Source organism: Neolamprologus multifasciatus, chromosome 6 (assembly GCF_963576455.1).
Source record: "Neolamprologus multifasciatus chromosome 6, fNeoMul1.2, whole genome shotgun sequence".
Lineage (NCBI taxonomy): Eukaryota > Metazoa > Chordata > Actinopteri > Cichliformes > Cichlidae > Neolamprologus > Neolamprologus multifasciatus.
This window is the reverse complement of record NC_140444.1, coordinates 21,569,709-21,575,823: the sequence shown is the minus strand read 5'-3', so window position 1 is coordinate 21,575,823 and position 6,115 is coordinate 21,569,709. Positions and strand designations below refer to the sequence as shown.

The 6,115-nt window shown below is 39.2% G+C and overlaps 1 long non-coding RNA gene across 1 annotated transcript; it reads right to left on the bottom strand.

Annotated features, from left to right (window-relative positions):
• Positions 1-4,506: 4,506 nt before the first annotated feature.
• On the bottom strand, positions 4,507-5,663 carry LOC146516932 (uncharacterized). Its single transcript, XR_014874516.1, has 2 exons — positions 4,932-5,663; positions 4,507-4,634 (listed from the first exon to the last, which is right to left on the bottom strand). It is a non-coding gene; the product is annotated as an uncharacterized LOC146516932 (long non-coding RNA).
• Between the last annotated feature and the right edge of the window lie 452 nt (positions 5,664-6,115).

Sequence of the window (6,115 nt, the reverse complement as noted above, 5' to 3'; positions counted from 1 at the left end):
GTTAACACTAAAATGTTAAATGAATACTTTGAAGGAAAAATAAATTAACCTAGTGCACTTTCTGTATTTAAATAAATGAAATGATTGTGCATGCATATGTAAGACCCACTTATTAAGAAAAAGCTAACTTCTGATACATTTTTAATTGGACTCCCAAAGTTCTTTGTGTTCCTTCCAGGAAAAGTCACTGTCAAGTCCTGAATGGTAATTTGTCTGCTTCTGTAGTGTACCTCCCCCCCCCCCCCCCCTTCTCAGTATTAACTGAACTCTCCAAATCCATTAGTGAAATCAGCAGCAACACCTTTTAGTCAGATAAAAAAAAATAATAAAAATCATTTTCGCTATTCAGCTTCAGGCTAATTCTACCTTGAGAGTCCATTTACAAAAACGTATTCTTGGGTACAGGGTAGCTTTTGCCCTAATACACTGAAAAAATGAAATGTTTAAAAATGAGACTCTAAAGAAAGAACTCGTGTTTCTATTAATCTGTTATGATTTTACATTCAGTTAAAAGCTCATTTTCCCCCGACACCATGTGATCACTTCACACCTATCACACTGAGCACTGCGTCCCTCAGGTTGTGTGTACATGCTTGTCTGCTTTGCCAAACATCATCTTCGGTCATGCATGACCACCAATTTTAATTGAACCTCACTCAAAGAACAGTAAAGAGCAGTCCCTTTTATCAGACATTTCTACGATATGAAGTTTTGTATTGAGATTTCCTCTCAAATTTAATTAGTGTCTACCCTTGCTCATTAGAGGTTCTGGATTTTTCTTCACATTTCTCTCTTTTGCCCTGTCACATGCATTAGTGCTTTCGCCTTCCCACTTCAGCCTTTTCCCCTTTAGACCCTTGTCACTCTGGTAGACACCTCCTCAGATAGTTGCACTTGTGTTCAAAGATTACATCAGTGCAACTGTCACTGATTATGAAAAATTAGCTCCTCTTCTGGCCTTCCCCAGTGAGCTCCAAACCTCGCTTTTTGTCTGGTGCAGTTGCTTTGTTTTGAAAATGTGTCTTTGCCCTGTGCCTGGAATACCAATTGCAGAGTTAGCAAGGTACAAGACCATCCCAATCAACTGATGCGTTAGCTAGAGATTTGTCTTTAAAGTTGGACAGAATAATGTAATTGTAATTGCTGACATATGCATGAGGCAGAGAACGCAACACACTTTCTTCATTTTTTTCTAATATCCAACATGTTGACATGTGTACATGCTGATTTGAAATTAGATTGGTAAGATGTGGATATGAGTAAATTGAAAAAAAAGATATCTATTTTTGTAAATAGCCCTACATTTTCCATGCAAAATGGACTCACTGAACCATGATCTGGCAACCATGAAAAAGAGGAACCTGAAGAAGTCTTTAATATGCATTTGAATACTAAATGATATCATAATTAAGTGCTGGGTAATGAGTCATGAAAAGACTGAGGGTAAAGCTAACCTGTTCCAGGCATTAACCTATGAGTTAATGATTCTTAAATGGTTGACGAAACAGGAATACAAGAAATAAAATTGTTCTCGACTGCAGGGTGGCACATGATAACATTATAATAAAGACAGAAAAAGACTTTCTAACAGAATTGGTGTACTTGTGAAAAACATATACAGGCATTACTTGGACGAACATAAAAGGGTTTGAATTATGTTTTAATTTGAAATTAAAACGGTTTTCAGAATAAATAATGAATGTGTTTTGAAAATTCACTAAGAGATTTTAGTATGTGACAGCAATATTACAGGGAATTTAGCTTATAAGAGGGGTTTTGCAGTATAATTTACAGCCTTGTGATGTTTTAAAAGGTCTGTTGAAAAGTGAATTATAGTCCTTTAATATCTGGTGATTTTTGACCAGATATACCAAAAACAGCAATTACAGCACTTTCTCTTTTCTTTTGTGGTTCTGAAACTACATAGATTCCCAATAAGTCATGTCTTATAGCGTCTGTATTTCTTGACACAAATATTTACGACCACGTCATTGTTGAACCAACACACCCCCTTTATAATGAAACCTCATTCAAGATTATTCTAAGCTACGTATTAGATTTGAAATATAAACCAGTGCCCCCACATTAAGTAAATAAAGAATATACACACCCTTATGTTAAAACAGAAGTAAATGCTATGGTTAATCACCTGGAGATTTAAGGGTAGAATACCTTAAGAGAAGCTTCTTGATGTCAGCAAAAACAGATGGTAGAGGGATTGTGTTACATTAATGAAAGGTCCCTGCTTCACTTAAGGTATCTGTCTTCCTGACAGTTCGCTGTCCCTGTTGAAGACTTATCAAAGTTTCTCCATCATTTTTAAAGAAGTTTCATGTCACCTAGCCAACAGTCCTCATTTTTAACAGCCTCAAGGCCACTCGAACAAGCACAGGGTGATTATGACACCCGTCAAGGGAGACAGCAATGTCATATGATGGCAGCTACATTAAAACACATACAATATAAACTTTTTTACCCACAAAGAGCAAAATAGCTAAATCAACTTTCTCTTTGCTCATTACACTACTCTCAGCTGCAATTACAAAATGAATATTCAAATTTAAAACTGTTTTTGTTGTTAAAAAAAAAAATACATCCATAATCGCAATCAAAGTTCGTAATCTAAATCTTTGCTGGTGCCAGAGGTGGAACAAACAACCAAGGTGGTTAATTTCCAAAACGGTAATTTTTTACAACTTGAAGATGTCCTAGATAGATAGAGAGAGAGAGAGATAGATAGATAGATAGATAGATAGATAGATAGATAGATAGAGATAGATCTCTCTCTCTCTCTCTCCCTCTCTCTTTATATATATATATATATATATATATATATATATATATATATATATATATATATATATATATATATATATATATATATATATATATGTATATATATATACCTGTGGTTAATTCAGTTGACTGGACACAATTTGGAAATGCACAAATCACATGTAAGAACCTGCATTTGATCAGTCATGTCAGAGCACAAACCAAGCCACGAAGTCCAAGGAACTGTAGATAGGTTGATCTGTAGATCTCAAAAACAGGATTGTATCGAGGCACAGATCTGGGGAAGTTACAAAAACCTTCTGCAGTACTTAAGGTCGAAGTGAGCACAGTGGCCTCCATCCAAGTTTGGAAACAGGACTTTTCCTAGAGTTGGCCGCCTGCCCAATCTGGGCTACTGGGATAGGGTCTTCGTTGGGGAAGTGACCAAGAACCCAATGGTCACCCTGATAGAGCTCCAGTATTGCTCTGTGAAAAGTGAGGAGAACATTCCAGAAGGACACGCATTTCTACAGCACTCCTCCAGTCAGGCTTGTATGGTGGAGTGGCCAGACTGAAGCCACTCCTCTGTAAAAGTCACCTGACAGCCAGTGTAGGGACTAATGCGTTATTAAGTAACACGTAACAGTAACTACGTTATTATTGTGGTAACGAGCACGGTAACTAGTTATTATGCCAAAATCAGGAACACATTAATCGTTACTGGGATTTAGATAGGGTTGTTATTCTTTACTTCGTGTGGTGGCTATTGCGGAGCTTCCACAGATTCAGTAACATTAGCAAGTGGTGGAGGCCAGCAGGTGGATGAGGGAAAGGGGAGGCAGGAGGAGGAGACAACCGAGGTGGCCGCCGGTCCAAGTGTCAGGTGAACTGAACTTCAGGTAAGAAGTCTATCTGGGTCAGATATAAACCAAGTTTAGGTGTAGTTTATTTTCGTTATGCTGACTTTTTCGTACTGGGTACTAGCTAGCATGATGGAGTTTCTAGGTCAGGGAGAGGTGGGCACAAAGAAATACTTTTCTTTCTTATTCTCATTTAAAATGTCTAGCTTTTAAAAAATAATTATCTGAATCTTACAACAAACGATTGATAAATTGATGCATATATACCATCAAAACTGTGTATATTACTGTCACAACAGCATTTGTTTTCATTCAAGGGCTTTATGATTTTTCCTATAATGGCGGGCCGGTCTCTTGTCAAAACGCCCTGGCCGATTATTTTGTCCCAGTCCAGCCCTGTATGCAGCTCATCTGCAGTCTGGTGTTACCTACATCTTTCTATTCGGAAGGCAGAATTTCTGAGTACAATCGAAAGCACCACGACTGCAGTTTTTGTGTTGGATGTAAAAAGCGCACGTGACGCTGTGATGTAGGCTAGAATCATGGCAGCGGTCAGCGGTCTATTGGTAGGTGGCACAGTGCACTTGTGGCAAGTAAGCAAGCTAGAAGACTGGCAATCTTGCTGGGTATCCAGTTACGGAAGCAACACATTAACAAGAGAATTCTGAGTAAAACCAAAGTTACTTTCCCTAGTAACTAGTTACTTTGAAAGTAACGAGTAACTTGAAGCAACTGAGTTACTTTTGATAGAAGTAACTAGTAATGTAACTAAGTTACTAATTTAAAGTAACTTGCTGATTTACTTGCCAAAACTGCTGACAGCACATCTGGAGTTTGCCAAAAGGCTCATGAAAGTCTCTCAAACCATTAGTATTCTGCCCTCCCTGTACGTTGATGCCCAGTTTGGCAGATAGATAAACAGTTCTTCAAAAGGAGAGGCAAAGGCTTCCAGTTCTCATTGCAGGGTTTATTTGTCTCCCTAATGAAGGCACTGTAAAACTACAAACATAAGAAAAGCATATTAAAACATACATTTGGAACATAATATATTTCTCACATTACAAAGTACAGACTGAAGACTTAGCTACTTGAATTATAGCTGGTATAACTAAGAAAATTAAATGAAAACATGTTAACACCAAATCCCGCTAGCTTGATGCTAACACATAATGGAATTTCCTATTGACATGCTAACACAATTAGCAGTGCAGCTAACCCGCCGGCTTCAAATATGAGTGTCAACAACCCATTTTACATCACATGCTTAACATGAACACAGAATACAATCGTACTTACAAGCATATATTTCTCATGCTCCAGTACAGCCAACTTCAGAGCTAATATTTTGTGTGCTGGTATCAACTTGGCCAGACTCCATTAACTTTTCCTATATTTACTAGAGAAACTTGAGTACACAAACCCGCTTCCTCCCCCTAGTGGGGTGGTGGAGCTACTGCACCCCAGCAGTGGCAGCACACTCCCCGCCTGGTATAATGAATTATACCACTACCCATTCTCTGGATGTAGTAGTAAAACAACCTCTGACACTGGCCGCAAATACACTTTAGGAGTGTCATTCTAGACTACCTTCACCTCCACCTTACGTACTCTATGATCTTGGCTAGGAAAGGCTTTAATCACAAGTCCAACAGGCCACTCAGTCCTTTTTACTTGCGAATCCTTCATCAGTACAACATCTCCCACTTGAAGGTTTGGCTTTTCTGTTGTCCACTTTCTCTGTGTTTGAAGCGTGGTCAGATACTCCGTTTTCCACCTCTTCCAAAATGCATCAGCGAGTGCTTGGACCCTTTTCCAGTGTTTGTTGGACAGATCATTAACATCAAAATCCCCAGAGGGAGCAGTCAATGTATCTCGTTTCTGTGTCAACAACATTGATGGGGTGAGAACTGCTGGTGCTTCTGGGTCAGAAGACACTGAGACCAATGGTCTTGAATTTATAATGGCGGTAACCTCTGCCATCAGGGTGACAAGTGTCTCATGTGTGAGGTACGATGGATTCAGCTACAGAAGAAGAGCATCTAAGATTCGCCGAGTGATGCCAATCATCCTCTCCCACACCCCACCCATGTGGGAAGAGTGGGGAGGGTTGAATTGGCAATGAAACATCTGAGCCCATTGATGAAGCTTGTAGTGGTCTTAGTCTCTATAACCTCAATGTGCACAGCTCTGGTAGTCAAACAAGTGAACATTACTGCCCATCGTTTACTTTCCGCATGCCCTCCTCTTGTTCTTCGGGCAGTCACCATCCAAGGTCCAAAAACATCCAACCCTACATGAGTAAATGGTGGATCTGGTGAAAGTCTTTCAGATGGCAAGTCTGACATCTTCTGGTCCTCCATTTTACCTCTCAGCCTTTTGCAAGTTACACATTTGTGTATTACACTAGATACAAATCTTTTTCCCCCAATCAGCCAAAGTCCTGCCAACCTAATAACTCCCTCCGTGAAATGGCGTCCTTG